This window comes from Oxyura jamaicensis, chromosome 24 (assembly GCF_011077185.1).
Source record: "Oxyura jamaicensis isolate SHBP4307 breed ruddy duck chromosome 24, BPBGC_Ojam_1.0, whole genome shotgun sequence".
NCBI lineage: Eukaryota > Metazoa > Chordata > Aves > Anseriformes > Anatidae > Oxyura > Oxyura jamaicensis.
In genome coordinates, this window is record NC_048916.1 from 4,455,806 (window position 1) to 4,474,846 (window position 19,041).

The window sequence follows — 19,041 nt, forward strand, 5'->3', positions numbered from 1 at the left end:
TGAACACACGACTGCAGGGCAGCAGTGCTCAACACCAAGCGGTCTCTTCTCAGACTTAGAGCAGAAAAGGCACAGTCCCCCCACCGAGCTTTCCAGAAGCCCATCTTTCGCCTTTCTGACACCTCCTGCAAGCTGTACCATCTCTAACACAACTTCCTTGAATATTTCTCCTCGGGGTACCTCCATAAAGCAAAGAAACACTGCTGTGCCCCTTCGGAAGAGGTCAAGAAACGCGTGGATTCGCAGGGAAGCTGAAATGAATTGAGATCTGCAGGTAACGCGCATCAGTTACAGTACATTACGTTCTCATGTGGGTGCTCTCATTTGGAAAAAAAAAGCAGCTCCGCTTTGTTGCTAGATTACTTTTTAAGACAAGGAACCTACAGAGACCTAAGGGTTTCTCGTGCCTGAAGTGATGCGCAATAACATCCCTGCTTGAGGCAATTTGTCTTCGCATCCTCTGGAGAGCGTGCCTGTGCAGGGTGACAAAGACTGCCTGGAGAATCATTGGCACAACAGAAAGTAAGCGCAATATCCTCAAACATTACTCAAACTTTTCCCAAAGTATCTCTAGGTTTCTAGTACCTCGTTTCTGTAGGAAAAGAACCACTTTTAGGCAAATGGATTTTGCTTTCAGCTTGGGAGCTCATTACAGATTCCCCTGCATCTGTGCAACGTGGAAGAGAAAAGATTTAAATATGTAAAACTGGAAAGGGTGGAGAGAAAGAAAATAAAAAGCAAAGATAAATAAAAAGCTCAGCTGCACGGACTAAATCAAACCAGACACAAAAGTTCTTAGTGGACGTGATGGAAGAAACCCATAGGAAAAGATCCCACAGGCTCCAGCAGCTCGGGTACGAGGTGGTGGAAGCAGCACCGTGCTCAAGCGGGAGCAGAGAGGAACTGGCACCAACGCTGGGTCACGAATGAGCTGCACCAGCACCAGCCACACTTGTCTTGTAAAGCAGGGGTTGAGCAGAGTGAATTACATCCCCTGCAGTTTATTATGATGCTTCTTCGAGAGGAAGCTGGATTAGTTACATTAATGCAGCACGGAACTGGATCAGGTTCCCAGTGATAAGCTTAATTAAACAACAGAGTTATCCATAGGCTGTGGTTTATGTTAGAAATATGCAACACTCATGTTGATTAATTAAATAAAGTCATGGTTCAGACCATTAAATCCTCCTACGTCCAACCACCTTAATGAGGAGCTGAATCTAGCCAGACATCTCGATACTGTCAAGGCTGGGCACAAGCCGGGGTGGGGGCTCCCACTGTGGGCAGCCTGGGCTTCTCCACTGGGGGTTGTTCTTGGTGCTGTCACCTGGACAGCTAGGGCTGCTAGCCGCAGGTGGCACCGTGTTCCCCCGGGTCTCAAAATCTGTAAAAGCCACCTTAATGCAACGCTGAGAACATCTCTGAGACAGTGAGCTGCGTGCACTGCCCTTGCTGATCCGATTTGTTCTCATTATCCCAGCCAGCAGGACTTGCCTGCAGAAACAGCGCTGCCTTGTCATCCTCTGCCCACGTGAGAGGTGTCCAGGGCCTCCTCCAGGACAGCAAACCGCCGCCTCACACCCAACACCCAGGCCTCCCATCCCTATCAATCCCTCCTCACCATCCCTCTTTCCTCCTGCATCACAGTCCAGCCCCACGCTCCAGCTGACAAGGAGCGCGCAGAGTTAGAGGGAAAAGCCCTGGTTCTTGTGAAATCCAGGGCAAAACACTTCACTCCGTGAGACTCGGTAGGAAAAAAGGGCTGAACCTTTTCCTTCCCTCTTTTTACTGTTTCATCCCAGAGCCTGGGAGGTTTTCACACCTCGAGTGCTTCAGGGAGCAACCTAGAGCAAAAAGCCAGCTTAGGGTCTGGAGTTTGCTACTGCTCACCTGTCACAGCCCCTCCCAAACCCCATGGCCATTAAAAAACAGAGCTGGTCTAATTACCATTATATTCTGACCACATGGAGAACATTAGCATCATCCTTCCCTGCTTCCCCCGGCCTGTTCTCATGAATTGTTCATGAATCCATCCCGATGCTGCAAAGGGCTGGGCTCTTGCCCTCTTGTGCCACCGATGGATGTGACACCGCAGGGGCTGAATTCAGCGTGCGAGGCTGCTCCTGCCAAAGGGCACTGGCAGATGCTGTGCTGGGAGTGCTCGGGGCTTGGTTACGTGACGGGCACGCAGATAGGTGATGGATGGATGGTCGCTGAGGACGGGCACTGTCCTCCTCCCGGCTGGCACCAGTAACTCACGCCGTGCCCGCGGCATCGCCGCAGCCACTTACTGCCCAAGTGAATTACAGGCGGAGAGAAGGGGCCGCTCCCAGGGACTATGAGATCGTGCCATCCGCCTGCTTCCTGCTCCTTACGGGATGTGAATCAAGGGTGCTGTGATGGGACGTCTGGCACTGACTCTGGGGGGAGCCAAGACATGGCCCTAAGTCACCACCGAGCCCATCAAGGGGTCCCGGCAAATTCTCCAAGGATGACTATCAGCCCCGTCAGCTCTCCCAGGCTTTTCCCCTTTTCTTCGCACAATCTTACCAGACTGGGAACTGGCTAATAACAATAATAATAAAATAAACCTCGTTTACAATCAGTCACAGGATTGGAGCTGTTCCCTCCATCTATTCGCTATCCCAGAAATTGCCTTTTAAATGGATAACAATGATTGTGAGGGTCCAGTTATTACCTTGAAACCTCGCATTTTGATCCATCCAGTGTTGTTCTCTTATATAAATAACAGTTATTACAGTAAAGTGATTTTTCCCCTCTGTACTTCCAAAGAGTTCCTGCAGGAGATGGCAAAGAAAATGGGTTCCATTAATACCTCACTTAGGCCCTGTTGCTTTCATACTTTAACTCCCGTCATTAATCTTCTAATGTGTCTTTAAACAAATGTCATTTATTCCACAACTCTCTGGCAGCTATTCTTCCCTCTTTTCTCCCATCCCTTTCCCCCAGTATCCTCCGCCGTGCGGTGGGAGCTCTTCCTCCCCTGACTCATCAGTGGGTGGTGTGCTCCTGCCAGGCACGGAGAAGCACTTCGGCTCTTTTTCAGGCAGTTTGCTGGTAATTACAAGAAAAATATGAGAGCCCACAATCAGGAAATACACGTCTGAAGGAGCTGTGATGGGAGGATCTCTGTCCTCTCCGGAGCCGGGCGGTAAGGATCACAGGATGACTTTGCTAAGAGGTTGTTCTGCACTAATCCGAGGGTGCCAGTCACCTCCGCGGCACTGGGTCCTTGTGCAGGCTCTTAGTGCGGGGAAATGCTGCCTCTGGCACACAGCGTCCTCTTTTGAGCATGCTACAAATGTGATTGCCAGATGCCACTTTCAGCTGATTCGATGCCGATAAACAAGGCTGTTCATTTCATTACACAGTCACAGGTCAACCGAGGGTGCACCCGCCAACCTGCCCACGGCACTCGAGGCACAAACCCCCGCGCCACTTCTCAGCGGGGAGGGGAGGAGTGCTGTCAGCCCCATTTCAGGGGGAGCAAAGGCGGAAAACGGCTGCAGCCTAATTCAGCAGTGGCATTTACACAGCAATCCTGCCCCAAGGGGGTGAAATCCCTGCGTCAAAGAACTCATTTCTGCAGGGGGTTTATCAAAATTGGACTCATGCACTTATAAAGCACCGAGGGTGTAAAGGACCTGCCTGTCATCTGGAAGAGGGAACTGAACGTGCATCTTCCCCATCCCAAGACCTGCATCCCTGGAGCAGTCCTGCCCTGGGGCACAACACCTGCGTGCAGCAGCCACTGGCTAATTATGCATTGACTGGGAGGTAGATGGGCATGAATCCAGAAGATCACGCGACATCCTGCTTACAAGCTCTGTATGTAAAGACACGGCTCCCACAAAGCCATCTCCCCTTCCCCATCCCCATTTGCAAGGAATATTTGGCAACTCAGTGCCCCCATACACCGTGTGGGTTCACCAGCTGCAACATCACAACAGTGCAGGATCCCTGATGCCAACATAAAAAGAAAACAGCCTTTATAGGCTACCCACCTTCGAGTTAGGAATTTTCCCCTGCAGCCATCAACCCTGGCACCAGAAATAGCAAAGCTTAATGTCTTGAATTGCCTTGTGTAACTTCTGGACGTTTGGACTTTTCTGTTTCTCTTCCTCCTAGGAGATATGACATTCCTTCTACCCTTTCTCAGCTACAGCCTCGTTTTCATTAGCATATGTCAAGTCCAATTAACACGTGCACCAGCACCAGGGAAGATGATTTCTGAAGCCTCCTGGGCAAGGCAGTTGGCAGGAACCTCCCCCCCTGGAGAAACACGAGCAAGCCCCAGCCGGGGCCAGGTTGCCAACCCAGCAGGTTGCCAGCCCTCTCCAAACCACCTCCCCAGGGAGCCTTGAAGCATCCTTCCGTGGTGATGGAGAGCATTTGGCATGCCGGGGAACATCTGACTGCTCTCTGACCCTACAAGCCCGTGATGTCGGAGATACATCGATTAGGTACCTACTGGTCTTTTCAGCAGCCTGCAGGGTTATTAGGTGTGGAAGCAGCGGGGCATCCTGCCGTGCCTGGTAGCTTCGTGCTGGATTAACCCCCGCGTGGAGAGGTCAACAAGGCATCTGTGTGCTGCTGTAACCCTTCGGATAGGGCTTAATGGGAGTAAGTTGTGCAGAGGGTTGATGCTCGGCTCCTGTGAAGCACCGTGGATGGTCATTTTTTTCCATTTAAGCAGTCGTCCTGGTTCTGATCAGCTGCTGCCTACAAACCGCTGCCGTACCCCCATCTCTTCCCAAGGACAGCCGATGCTGCAGTGCCTACTTAGAGCCCTCGTGGACCTGCTCACACCAAACCTCACCAGCAAGATGTGCCCCATCCATCAGTTCCTATCCGGCACTTTTAAGATTTCAGGCCAAGTTTCGCCATTGCAGCTGCCTCCCCTGAGTTGCCTGGCTACCTCCAAACTCAGCATGCCTCTCCCAAAAAATGCCTGGCCTGGTTTCTTATGTTCCCGATTAAGCAGTTAATGAGGAGTCTGGACAGAGCAAAATGGACAGGAAATAGAGGCCATATGCCACTACAGCTCTCCTACTTCAAACAGGAGAAAACACAGGGAAAACAAAAAAAAATCCCAAACATTTCCCTCAAGATGAGTGGCAGAAAGCAACAGGGGAGGAGGTGAAGTGCTAAAGACACCGCTCACCCTGGGGAACACTCATCACGTCTTACACCACTGCACATCCTTAACCCCATGAAGCATGTTAACGACCAGCGCGTTAACATCACCGGTGCTAAGCAATAACCTGCGCTCCTCTGGGAATGGCTCCCAATACAACTGGTCCTGACTATGTCACTTATGCATGAGATCTCTTTTTTTTTTTTTGCTATTTCTTTAGGTGGGTAACTTTATCACAAGGTTGTTTCCTCTTTGTTTTATTCATTTTTTTTATTTTTTTTTTACTAGAAAAAGGTCACATAAAGAATAAAAACAAAGAGACAGACCCAAGTAATCTTTTGTTGGCACGAAAACCCCCGACAATGTCTTTTAGGCCCAAACTGGTTTGTTTCAGACCACGAAAGATATTGAAACTTCTCATGGAAAGAAGCCCAGTAAATAGTTTTTTTTTTTTTTTTTTTTTTTTGTTTTTTGTTTTTTTTCACAGAGAGGTCTCGTTACATCTCCTAAATGCCTGTTTCGTTTTGTGCCGGTATTTGTACAGGAGCTGGTACCTGGCTCCTGACGAGAGCTACGAGATGCTACTGCAGCACAGCAGACGTAAATCACCTGGCCATAGATTTTGGTCATATACAAAATAAAGTTAACACATGTGTGTGTGTAAATATGAATAAAACATGGAATTATGACTTTAGTTTAAAATCAACCAACTGTCAGGCTAATGGGACTCCAGTGCTACCAGGAGCAGCAAAATCCCATCCCTTCCCTTACAGGAGCTCAGAGGCAGCAGCCCCATCTCCTCTCTCCCCTGCAGCATGTCCCAGACCTGAGGACCTCGAACATCCCTTCCTCCTGCACCTAGCTGGAGATTAAGCGTGCCTACCCCACCTTTCTCACCCCAGATATTAAAAACCACCGCGTACCTAGACTAAAAAGGTTGGCAAGACCCATGGCTCGACATTCAGAGCTTCAATTAAATCAATTAGCATCCCCATACACAGCTAATATTGGAGACATAGGAGAGGCTTTACTATCCAAGTAGAAAATCAGTCTGTGTGTGCAGATGGTCACTGGAGGCGCTGTAATTGCCATCCCATCACCGTAACTGCGCGCGTTTGGGCCCGTTTCAAAGGCGCCGGCCCCGTTTGTCTGTTTGGAGGCGAGCCTGGGCCATCTGGGCGAGACGAGGTTCATTGTCTGCCTGGCATCGGCGGGATAAACACAGCTCCCCCGCTCACTGCCACTTCCTAATATTGATTTCGAAAAGGGAGGACAGGGACGTGCAAGGACTTCTCATGGGAAAGCAGTGGGAGAAGCCTCTCGGCACAGACGGGTGCCCCAGGGAGGCGCTGGATCGGGCTGCGTGGTGCGAAGGGCTCCGAGCCCTCGCTGCGCTCCAGCTGCAGAGGGTGCCACGGGGCTCTCGGGATGTGATGGGTGAGGCATGGAGGGAGCCCTGGCCCAAGCCAGAGCCCCAAACCTTCCCATTTTCTGCTCTTCATCATGAGCCTGCAAGCACAGAGGAGCTAGGTGGGTTTCATCCTCACGTCACTACCGCCTCAGATCTGTTCCTCAGTGCGCTCTCCTTCGGAAGGGTGCAGGGAGGGAAACCCACCTGCACAAAACGCTGCCTGGGGCAGTGGTTTTTAAAGGCAAGAGACGGGAAACAGACACCGAGCTCTGTGCTCCATGTCTGTATCGTTCCTCCCTAGCTATGCAAGGCAACACAGCACCTGAAAAGGCAGCGAGCACATCAGTGCCCCTAGGGCAGCCAAATTATCTCACTGTGCTTCCTGCACTACAAAGGTGCTTAAATACAATGACTGAGGTCCAGCCCCAGCCATAAAGCGAGCAGAACGTGCACAGGACGGGCTCAGCCATAACTTTTGAAGGCACATCAGCTCCCTACCTCGCATCGTAACGACAGGAAGGGGATGCTCAGAGCCAGTGAAGCCTCTAACTACCTTTAAAAACCTCCTATTAGTTTCCTTATGTCATCTCCCTGTCTGAACGAGCAGGAGGATAATCCTTCTGTTCCCGCACACTCAGGCGAGTCCAACCTGTCAGCAGCAGCACTCATTATGCACCTACGTATTAAACACACACGGTTCCTCGCGCACTGCAACGCAGCTATTAAAACAAAGGAAGCCACAGCACCAAACACTTTTGCCCGTGCGAGAATAAAACATATTACAAAGGAGCTCATTATTGGAAAGAAGATGGGAGAAGTCTGACAAGATGAGAAGCCCGGCATAGTTCTGCTAAGAGCAAAACAGGTTACAGAAGTGAGCCTGGGAAATGGAAGCATCATTCTCTCCTGACATGACACTGCTTCAATTAAGTTTTCTTACTGAGGTAACCCGGAGCCAGCACGGTGAGGTAACAGATGGAAGGGCTGCCCGGGAGGGAAAGTGCAGGGCTTTTCCTGTCTGGAGTTACATGAAGCAATTTATTGTTCTTTTTTTTTTTTTTTTTTTTTTTTTCTTTGCTTGCATTTAGTGTTCCTGACAAGGTCAGCAGGGAGGTAGCGGAGAAAGCCTGGATTCAGGCTCACGTTTCAGACATCAGAGGGGAAACGTTCACATTGAGAAAGCTACGAGAGCAGCAACTGGAAATTATATGTGTGCCTCTCCTCACCTCCAGCCCCCTTTCTTTATCTTCCTTAAAATTGTTGCATTAACATAGTTTTCAAGAAAAAACAACACAGAGCTCCTGTACACTTCCCAGCACCGTCTGACGGTTTGCCCCAACCAAGCAATGCTCCCAGGACTGCCCAGGCTGTACCGAACCCCAGGAGGTCAGCACATCTGCGGGCACCCAGGGATGATGATGTGGGAAACGAGCAGAGGCAGGCTCCGAAACAGCCCCCCGGCTGCAGCCAGCAGGTATTTTGGGTCCTTCCTTGCCTTTTCTTTCTCATCCAGCAGCCACAGCCTGAGGTGCTTTCAGCAGCTGGCCAGAAAGCCGCCAGGTTTCCGCTCTTATAGAGACCTCACCGAGCTCGCTCGGCCCATGTAGCCCTCGGGCTACTGCACCGGGCTTTGTTTAGAGCCAGCCCTGAAACCACGCCACAACTTCTCCCAACCCTGCTCTTCTCATTTCACATTAAATTAACCAACTGCAAGGGAAAGTTGAATCCCTGCCTTTAAGTTTCTGAGCTCGTTCGCTCTTTGGTTTTTCCTTTCCAAAAAAGCTTATTTAACCTGATGTTCTTCATTCTGCGTGCCCGGGGAGACGATGCCAGAGATGTGCACGGCTCTGGCACAGATTTTCCAGAGCCACGGCGCTGTCTCTTCTCCCAGTGCTTTTCCTGGTGATGATCCCCATCCAGGGCTGGGCACGCGTCCAGCTGAGCCAGATGACAGGGAAACCCAGGGGATGGAGCTGAGCCTGGATGCAGCCGATGTACAAGCACCTTCAAAAGCATCCCTGGCCTCGGTCAGCCATCCTTCCTCCTCCTCTCCTGTGCCTGAGGCTGCTGCTACTGCTCCTGCTGCTGCTGCTCTGGTCCCGTCTCGGAGCTTCTGGAGCCGAGACCAGCAACCAGCACCCTTCCTCTATTAGCCAGGACGGAAATGGTTTCCCTGCCAAGCAGAAGCAACGCTAGCAATTTCATTTCCTGCGTATCTTTAATTTTAGTCTTGAATATATATTGCTTGCTTAAAGCACACACACACAAAAAAAAAAAAAAAAAAAAGAAAAAAAAGAATCACATGTCCTGCAAAGCCTCGGCGCAGCTTTAACTCCCCACGGGGACAGGTGAGAGCCTCTGCGAGACAGACCTATGTGGATGGCAGAAACAAAAGACATCGCTGCCACAGCCCAGGGAGGGGGACATGAGGGGCAGCAGGGACAGCAAAGTGGTCCCTGATGCCTCTGTGGTTACATCTGCTGAGTGCTCGTGCTCAGACCGGTGGTGATAGATGGAAAATTCTCCCCCCAGATCGGCAGCAGGCACAGCCGGTGGGGCTCAGCCTCCTGCACGAGCTGCCAGCGGACCTGGCGAAGCGGTGCTCGCAGTGCCGAGTTGATAAGGTTAATTAAAAACACGAGAACACACACACACACGCCCAGGTAGAAGGAAAAAGAGACTGGTTAGGTTTCTTGCTCCCTGTTTTATCTCGCTGAAGACATCCCGATAACAGAAAACACGGCGAGCAGAAATATGGATTTGTTATTACCTCTATTTGCTGCAGGGACAAGGGAAGGCTTTGTAGGAATGCAGCTCCTCGAGTGCAGGCAAACAAAGCCTCTTTGTTTACTGATTTCTGGAGCGAGTCTACAATTGACAAACACAATTAGCGCAACAGTGGCAAAAGGAAAACACTTTTCCTTACAGGTTACGGACAGCACCGGGCCAGATCCCCACCCCTGCTGCCCTCCCAGCCGGGCATGGTGCTGCCCCTTCCCGCAGGACGTCCCCAGGGAGATGCTCTCAGGCTCACGTACACGCCACGACTCCGGTGGGGCGAGCAGCCCAGCTGCACCTATTAATTAATAACGCTGCCCTTACCCTCACGGCTGCTCTCGATGTCACCGAAATCTGTTTCTCGCTGTCAGAAGCCATCCAGGCTTCCACTGAAAACGAATCCTGAAAGCGGAGGCGGTGTGAGCGGGGTGGGGAACTCAAGCCCAGGGTTTTCCCAAGGAGCCCTGAGAGCTGAGCCGCCTCACAGAGGACAAGGTGCTGGAGGAAAGCCCAGCACAAGGTTGGAAGGATGGGGAAGGGAAGGCTTTCTCCAAGAGGCCATCACCACCAGTCCATGCCTCACCCTCTGCTGTGTCGGAGAGAAGACCTAGTGCAGGGAAAAGGAAAATTAAGATTCACCAAACTAAGGCTGAATACACGGCTTATACACGTCAGGCTGAATAAAAAGTAATATATACACGATATATCACACAAAAAGCTGTCTGAGGCTAGCACATGAGCTGCATCACCTTTTTTTTTTTAAAAAAAAAGACAAAGAAAGAAGTACATGACATCTCCTCTTTCATCTTTGCTACCAGATAATCTGCCTAGACAGATACTCGAAATAAATACATTTGATTTAATTTGGGGCTTCCCGTTCCAAAGTACTGCAAAATCTATAGCCTGACTTCAGCCTGGAGTAGATCCAGAGAACAAGCAGTCTTATTAACTATAAATAAATTTGGGGGGATGAGAGGAGACCTCCTGGTTCTCCATGAGACAGATTTAATTTGGGGGCTATTCCTGGGCAGGAACTTTCTGCTCACCACCTCCAAAGAGAACGCTCCGAGAGGAAATTATTTCCTATTTAAAATATTCCAGTCACTGACAGGTCCGCCCTAAAACGTGGGAGTCAAGAGTTCAACGTTTGCTTTGGAGTTGTGTAAAAATGAATATAATTAGCAACATACTAAATAAATAATTACAGAGGCTCACGGGCAGCTCGCAGGGTGCATGGAGGACATGGGCCAGGTCCGTCAGTCGGTACTGGAGGTAGGGCACAAGGGCTTGTGCTGCTCCAACCACTCCTTGCTCATCCCCAGCCCGCTCTCAGCACCCTGCAAGCACTGAGTGGTGGCCCAGGGTGATGGTGACCTGCTTTTGGGAGGCATCCACGTGGCGCAGGATGAGCAGGAGGGCTCATCCCAGCCGCTGCAAGGGCAGAACCTGCCCTTTCCCCCACGCTTTACAAGCACGATGCTGCTCGTGCATCGTCTGCCTGAGCACTTCTGCTCACAAACGGCTCAAAAATTTGAGCGCTGAGCATTTCTGCTCTCAAATGGCTCAAAGCCTGCAGGGATCTGGCTCAGCCTGGGAAGGCAGAGGGCACCGTGCCCTCCCAGGGCCAAGGCAGGTTGTTTCAGCAGCACGGAGAAGGAGCAAATTGGCAGGATTGCCACAGACCTGACAAATGCAGCGTCCCTCCAGCGTGCCCTCCTCCTCAGCCAGGGCTGATTTAGTTATTTTTTTATATAAAACTCTTTTCTGTTTTGTTTCCAGCCCTTTCACACCAACTTTACGATCCCTTCAGCAAACCTCTGCACCAGGTTATATTTTGCAATAACCGAGACAAATGGTATTACGATAACTCAGGCTCCAGGCATGGCTATCGTTAACAGTCTTGTGTTTACTGCGGGTGTATGACATTCACACAATGATTTTTAAAAAGCCTGCTTTATGGGCTGATGGAGCAGTCCTGGGTCTGATCCCTGACAGGGGAGGAGGAGGAGAAGGGAGGTTTTCCAGCTCAGCTTTCTCCTCGTTCTTCTGCCTCCATTACATGCGGATTGATCACAAAATGCCCAGAGTTTCTGCTCTCTTGGCTCTAATTTTTTCATCAATTTCCTCAGCTTATGAATTTGCATTCTGGGCTCCTTTTTCTTCCTTTGAGCCCTCTGGGCCCCCCAGGAACTGAACCCTGAGCTGGAGCAGAGGCCCCACAGCTCCTCGGGTCACAGGTCCCCCTGCTTGGGTGGGCATCGCCAGCTGAGCTCCAAAACAAAAGGTTGGGCAGAATAAGCTCCCAGGTAAGCTCAGGCACAAATAACTTCAGCCAGCTAAGGCTGGGTACACAGAGAGGTGACACCGGAGAGCCTGGAAATGTCAGCGACTTCTCCAGCTCCATGGGCTGCGTGTGCACTTCGCCTGGGGTGGCTGGAGTTGAAACGAACACACAAGCCATGAGCTAGAGGGAATGATCTATGGTGCCTGATTTTAAGGGCCTGGTTTAATTTGGTGCTCACGGCTCGGTGTTTAGGTCTTCTGCCTCCCTCCCCTGCCTGGATCTGCGCAGCCCCTAGCAGTAAGTGGGGCTAGCCATGTGCTGCCGCTGTGGCCGTAAAGAACAGCGATTTACCAGCGGATCCAAGCAAGGGTGAAATGGATTTATAAAAATCAACAGTTAAACCAGCACAGCATCTGTTGCCTACGTAGGATCTTGGCTGAAACACACTTCCAGGAGATTCACAGCCCTCTTTCCCTGCCTGCACGCTGCTCAGCTCCCATCGCAGGGTTTGCAATAGCTCCATCCATCTCCCAGCCATGCCACCAGAAGCCATCCTGGAAGGAATAATGATAACAGGTCTTGGTGCATTGAAAGCAAGCATTAGCCAAACACTTCGCTCCATATTTTTCTCACCCTTTTAAGCTGTCTCATTTGAGAAGAGACAGTAAGCTTTATATTGTGCAGGAGGAGGTGGTTATGTGTCTCTCTGGGGCTGAGGCAGGTGTTTCTGCACAAGCGACCTCCAGATGTTTCTGCCGGCTTCGCAGGTAGCAAGGGAAAACGAGTCAGATGTCTAACTGCAGCCTGTGAGTACCCTTCGTTCCCCCTGACCCTCCCAAATATCCTTCAGAGTTTCCTCAAGAAGCTGCTGCAGCAGCAGCCTCAATTACCCTTAGAGCACCAGGGCCATAAATCACGCCGAGACAAACTGCGTTAAAGTGCTCTAACCAGCGAGGATGACGGGGGCCTTGTACAATAGCCAATTATCGCCGGGGAGTGAATTAATAACATAAATATAAGTGACGAGGGCCAATTTCTACATACACCATCCAATTCTCTTAAGCACCCTTCTCTCCGCCAGCGAAGCAGGGTTCCACGAGCTGCAGCGGCGCGCGCAGGGACGTGCGGGGCCGGGTGCGAGGGAAGGACAGCTCGGGAAGGACAGCACACACGGACGGACGGCGGAGATCCAGACCTGGGTCTCCACGTGCAGGAAACCCAACATCTGACAGCACACGGACAGACCTCGCGGCAAGCAGCCGAGTCCTGGTCTGAGAACATCAAAGGACAGAGAGCAGCGATCTCTGACAGCTCGCTCCAATGCCCAAAGCCGTCCTCAGCAAGGACAGAGCACACACACTGGCTCTCTTTCATACCAGCTCCCAGCTCCATCAAACCAAGACGAAGTGTCGTTTTACCGAGCTAATTACTGAAGCTTTTATAAAAATGTTGGACACCCAGGGCAAGATTCATCAATATGGATTATTAAGCATGTGTAAAAAGGGCTCGGATGTATCCTTCATGTTCTCTGTAAACACGAAAGTCAATAAAAGATAGATACATGCTTTGAAGACAGATAATCTATTACAACAGAGTTCTGCGGGTTACTTTTAAGCATGGTTTGATTAGCAACGTGCTTATTGTTGCAGGCTGTATGGGCTACCCCGGCAGGTAACAAGCACCATTCATTTGTTCTCAAGAATGGTGCAGAAACCTTGCCAAGGCTTTGGCATGCGCTGACACCCAGTTGAGAGAAATAAATAGTGTATATAGAAGGACTGGTTAGATCCCGAACCAAAAAACCATCTTTTCTCCACCATCTATGAATGCTTGAAAAGGTCTGCACAAATACCACCGTAATGCACCGTGTACGGCCATGCAAAAATTCAGAGATTAAATTAGGCATTTGTCCCACAGGCATTAAAAAATGAAACTGAATATAATTTTCTCACAGATGGAGCAAATTTTTAAACAAAGTCTTATTTGCCTGATTTCTTTTCTAATATTAAACCTTTGGGTTCCCAGTCCGGTTTGCCTTGCTGCTGAACGCATTATTGAGAGGGGATTTTAAACCCCACTGGTCAGCTCGGGATGGCAGGGCAGAGCTCGTTTTATTGCTCTTTTCCCTCTGCAGCGATTGGTCGGGGTTTTGTTTTCTCTTATGTTAATTACGATGACTTTTGCTCTGCGTGCCAGCAGCCGGCCAGTTCCACGGTTCTGCTCTGCTGGAGTTCCCCCGGTCACCTAGCGAGACGTCTGCGGTTGTGGCCTGGTGGCTGCGCGCAATTAGAGCTTCATCATCTCACCCTGCAGGAGGAACGGGAACCTCCAACCCTTCCTGGCTAATTCCAGCCTGAGTTCTTCTGCAAGAAGAGGTTCTTAGGCTGCTTGTTCAAGGAGGCACCTCGAGCACCTTGCGGGCTGGCCCGAAGGCTCACACCCCTCTCACCTCCTTATCCAACCCTAAGCAATGGGTTGCAGCCAAAAAATGCAACCAAAAACCAGACAAGACACCGAAATGCAGCTGTTTCTGGTGCGAGACATCACCAAAGGGCAGCCTTTCCTACACCACCCCTTGGGAAGAAGGATCTGTTGCAGATCACAGTGGAAACGTTGCCGTGCTGTTATAAACGACGCAGTTTGAGTTCAGTCAGCAGCACTTTGCATTACTAGCTATGGGTTTACATTCATTTCTCACCTGAGAGCCGGTAAATCTGAACGGTAAATGCACGCTTGTTGCTGGTAGGGTTTGCACTGGAAATATTCAGCATTTTTCTTCCACACCCAGCTTCTGGAGGAACGTCCCACCCACACGGCTGATGTTATTGCACCAGCCTTAGAAGCTTCCACCACTAAGCGGTACGTTCTGCACGCGTGAAGCCTGCTACCTGGCCAGACACGAGGCCAGAGGCTGACTTCTGAAGGCAAGCCTTCAGCTGCCTGCCAAGCCCAGCCAGCGACTTGTAGAACAAACTCCCGGGCAGACCAGAGGCGCTGAAGCAGAATGAGAAAACACGGCACAGATGTCAGCTGCTGGGGAGGCTCAGACCAAGCAAGAGCACTGGTGTCAGGCCGAAGACCTTGTCCCTCTGCACCGGGAACCTGATGGTGGGTGGCAAGGTTTTGCTGCAGGGCACAGCTGCGTAAACACTCAGGAACTCTAAGGAAAGGTGGAAATCCAGGGATTTAACAGCAGCACCGGTCTTTGGCCCGTGTTCCCGAGCTGTCTGTAACACGAATTTGCCAGAGTTAACACCGCTGCCCTCAAAATGAACAGTTTAGAACTTGCTCTTGTTTATCTGTGTCTCTATTGCTGCCATTAATATTTAATGTCTCTGGAGTAAAGGCTCCTCTCCAGCATAACAAGCCCTGCTGCAGCATTAATCAGAGCAGCAGCAGCCCGCGGCTCGGCACGGTGCTCGTGGGCTCCCACGACCGGGAGCTGCCAGAGGCAGAGGGGCACGGGCATTCTGCCAGCACCACCACCGACCAGGCTGTGTCTGGAATGGAAAAGCATCAGCTCTTTCTCCTCTCATCCCACCAGCTGCTGTAAAATCGGCACCCTCTGAGGTCTCGGTGTCGCTCTGGGCTCTGCAGACAGCCCCGTTCCGGGTCCCATCCTGATCGAAGCCACAGACAGCAGGGAGCTGAGGCCGAGCCTCCAGGTCCAGAGCAGTGTCCTCAGTGTTCAGCTGCTCTGACCACAGCAGTCTGGGAAGAAATGAGGAAGAAAAGGCTGAGCCTGCCCCCTGGAAGCCACAAGAGCTGCACAGACCCTTACAAAAACCCCAAACGGCAGCTTCTCAGAGCCTTTGGTGCGCCCCTGTTAACGAACCCCTTCCCTGCACCCACCCACGGATGTCCTGGGCCACCCTCTGGGTAAAAGCCTTGGGGAACAAGGGTCAAAACTGGTGTTTGATGGCACCCAATTTGTGCCAGTCTTAAGTATCTGGAGGTCATTAACTTGGATAACCAGAGCTTTGCACTTTGATTTAGCCCAGTGGAAAAGATAATGGTGAAGAAGAGAGATCACGACGGATAAAGGGAACAAGAAGGGATCATTAGTTTACACAAACACGCTCTCCTAGACAGCCTCAAATCCCAATTACGGACTATAACAAAGCCAGTCCATCACAAAGGGCTTCCCATTTGCCACAGCTCCCCAGCCCGAGTGAAGGAAACGAACAAATCCCAGCTCTCTGGAAAACATCCACAGCTCAGATAAGCCACCACTGCTCCACCACGCGCACGGCGAGCTCCAGAAACCCTTGCACGAACAGTCTTGCTCCTGCACTGACACCAGAGATTGCCCACGGACCAAATTAATTAATGCTTGTAACAGCTCAAAAAGAGAGAGCGAGGTTATGTTTACCCGGGATCACACCTGTAGGGATGAACAAAGTCCCTGTTAGCGCTGCAGGCCACGGGTTAATAGCCAGGGCTTTTTGCCGTGAGCAGCCTAGGTGAGGTGATGCCTGTTCTATTTGTTCTAGTGAAAAAAGATTTTTGGTCCAGCCCTTCTTGATGGTATTCAATTAAGTAAAACACAGCCTGAAGAATTATTTCCTGTCCTTAAAACCTGCACAAAGCAAGCTCCCCCTTTTCCAATCTCAGCTGCCAAATCTTGGCCCTGAACTTCAGTACCAATTTCTCCTTTATTTACTGAAAGCTCACTCTAAATCTTTCCATACTAGAAATGCCAATCCTCCAAACAATTACTCTGCCTGCAACATTAGTCATTTGCTACATTTTCCATCAGCATTAGTCATTTAATGGCATATCATGTTTTCTATAACAGGATCCGGGCCATCCCTTTTCTGTCCTGCCCTCCTCGGTGCTTTTCTACCCACAGCCTCGCAGATTTCCCCTCCTGCTCAGGGGGCACCAGGCGTTGCATTTCTCCCTCCCCAGCCACCAGGAAAGATCGATCTGTGCGTGGCTCCAGCCGGAGCTGGTCTCACAGAGACAACAGGGGGCACAAACACCAATCTACTTTGTAGCTACTTGTGAAAAAATCACAGCACAAAGGGGTTTTTAAGGCTAGAGAGCTCCTAATTGCAGTCCCTGGGATGTCCTTTTGAACCAGTTCATAACCGACAGCGAGACTTGAGGCAGGGGGCAATGAAACCAGCCTGGAGCTGAGCATCACCTCTGAGCCCTCTCCCACCATGAGGCGAGGCACCAACGGGGCAACTTTGGGGTCTCTATCAGGTGCTGAGGGTAAGGAGACTGCTCGCACGACACCAGTCTTACAGCCCAGACTCCAGGCGGGTCAAGGACCGGAGTTATCCCAAGATGTAGCCCCCATCTCCCCAAAAGACAAACCTCAAGGAGAGGGAGATGAAATCTAAGAGCATCTTGTCCTACCACCAACTGAGCAGCTTCCACCACGCCAGCTCGGCTCTCGTTTCGGTCCATGGTTCGCACGCAGCCCTGCTGCAAACACACTGAAGCATTTTTATCCAAGGTTTTCTCCCTTCCCTCATGAAATGCTTTGATAGAAAACTTAAGACTAAAAATGGAACTTTCCATTTTCTGCCGCACCAGAGAAAAAAAAATAAGCTAGTGCTCTCTTTCTGCATACATATGTTTGATGTCAAAAAGGCAGAGCAGGTCATTCTTAAAAAAGGCACTTCAAATACCAATACTCCCTGTCATCTTGGCTCTCCATCACAAAATGACAGTCTCCTACTTCAAAACAAGATCTAATGAAACCACATTTATCCCCATCTCGCTGTAATCACATTAGACAGTTCGACCAATTTAACTTTATTGGTTTCTTAACTGTCTGAAAAAAACACACGCCCAGAGACCAACCCTACGTGTTGCGCTCCACTCAAGCAGCCACCTGCAGCAGCCTTTCAACAACAGCATCCGACGGTCAATAGAGCCTTCTGTTTGCTTCCAGACTTCCTGCTAACATCTCGTTTTCTTTAAGAAATGCGTGCGGCTTCCCACCACATCGCATTTTGTTTAAGCCAAAGCCTGCAGCATGCGCTCGGCCGTTAGAGGCACAACCGGTAATACTCGGAGGCTCATCGGCGTGCGAATGCTCACCCGTGGGAGAGCTCGGGTGTGAACACGGATGGGAATATCGCTGTAAACTGCTACCCGGGCACCTACACGATGTGCCCGCTTCCCCCTACGGAAAGAGAGGGGGTGGGAGCGTTGCACACCGGGGGCAGAGGGTATTGCAATGCCAGGGATTCAATTTTGCAGTGATTTTTTCATCCCTAAAGGCTGCTTTGCAGTGGCACCCCAGCCAAACGCAATTAACCTTTGCAACACGCCACCACTTGCTGCAAGCACGAGCCAGCGTTGCTCCCCAGGTCCCACCAGAGATTTCCATAAAGAAGCAGTAGGTGTCTCCCAGGGAAAGAAGAAGCTGGCCCTGCTCCAGGTACCAACAATTTGGAGACAAGACCAGCAACAGCTGCCAGTTTATTCGTTGCCTCAGTGAAAACCTCAGCTGGATTCCTTTGAGCTCCCGTCCCTTTCCCCCACTGCTGACACTTGTACCAAAGGTGCTGACACAACGTGTACCGGGGGCACCTGCAAGTGGCCACGGGAAGCAATCTGTTTGGTGGGGGACTAAGCATTCCTCGGTGCTCTGAGGGCCCCGGGGATGGGATGCCATCCCCTTGCACCCTCTGGGCATCGTCGGGAAGCGGCAGCGATCCCGAGCTGTGTTCATCCAGGCCAAGCCCTGCAGTAGCATCCCTCTTGTATCCTCCTCAGCCAACACAGTCTCCAGTCACCCACAGCAAGCAACTCCCCAGCCCTAGAAATACTTTTTCCTTCTCCCCCAGTTCCTCCAATGTTGCCTGCAAACAGGTTACTAAAATAAACAAGAGCTCGAGGCAGAAGAGACAAGCAAACAGCAACGCTCCCCCTGCACGCTGCTGCCTGGGGCTGGGGAAGCAGCGAGATGCACGCTCCCCCTTACAGCTGGAGATGCCACGTCCTATTTTCTGTAGGGCTGGCTATTAGCAACGTCAACTCCTACCTCCACAAACGTATTAGCCGAGACACACACTTGCAGACACCTCTTGCTCTTGATGGGGTGTTTGAACACATGCAATGCTGCACAGCGAGCAAAAGCTAGCAGGGGAGGTGTTCCTAATTAGCCAGAACACGGAACGGGAAGCAGCGAGTGGCTGTGTTTTCATAGCACCAAATTAGGCTCATCAGGTTACCCGCTATGGGCACGATAATTTTTTAAGTGTTCCTTTGAGGCAGATAAAAGATAACATGAATTATTTCAGCAAAGCACTTCAGGCTATTTGGCTAAAAGCAGCTTTTGTCTCTTCTGTGCTTTAGTTGAGTTGGAAAGCAACCCCTGCGTTCCCTCCTTCCCCAGACCCCAAGGCCAGGGGGGCTTGGACCACCGTGCCCGATGCATTGTGCTGG

At 50.8% G+C, this 19,041-nt stretch overlaps 1 protein-coding gene across 3 annotated transcripts in view; it reads right to left on the minus strand.

Annotated features, from left to right (window-relative positions):
- GRIK4 (glutamate ionotropic receptor kainate type subunit 4) overlaps positions 1-19,041 on the minus strand; it is a 167,896-nt gene that overhangs the window by 68,108 nt on the left and 80,747 nt on the right. The gene's annotated exons all lie outside the window — the stretch shown is intronic.